Source organism: Penaeus monodon, chromosome 30 (assembly GCF_015228065.2).
Source record: "Penaeus monodon isolate SGIC_2016 chromosome 30, NSTDA_Pmon_1, whole genome shotgun sequence".
NCBI classification, from domain to species: domain Eukaryota; kingdom Metazoa; phylum Arthropoda; class Malacostraca; order Decapoda; family Penaeidae; genus Penaeus; species Penaeus monodon.
Genome location: NC_051415.1, coordinates 31,010,646 through 31,010,956, shown reverse-complemented (window position 1 = coordinate 31,010,956; position 311 = coordinate 31,010,646).

Genomic DNA, 311 nt, shown 5'->3' with positions numbered 1-311 from the left:
GTGAACTAATTTTAAATTTCGGTAGAAACAGAATGAACGCTCCTTGTAATGATAGTGAATCAACCGACAAGGAAGTCTTTCCTCGCCTTGGTTTTGCGTGAAATGTAGAAGATGAAGGAAATTTCAATTTTCAAAAAAAAAAATCATATTATGTTGCTAAAAAAGTATATGAATAATTAGAGAAAGGAGGAATCACCCACACCTTTCGAGCAAAATCTAGTATTCATGGTCTTTCAAACTGCGAGTTTAGAATAGAATAACAAAGGAGAATAAAATCCACTTCGAAAACCCCCGGGAAAGAAAATAATACT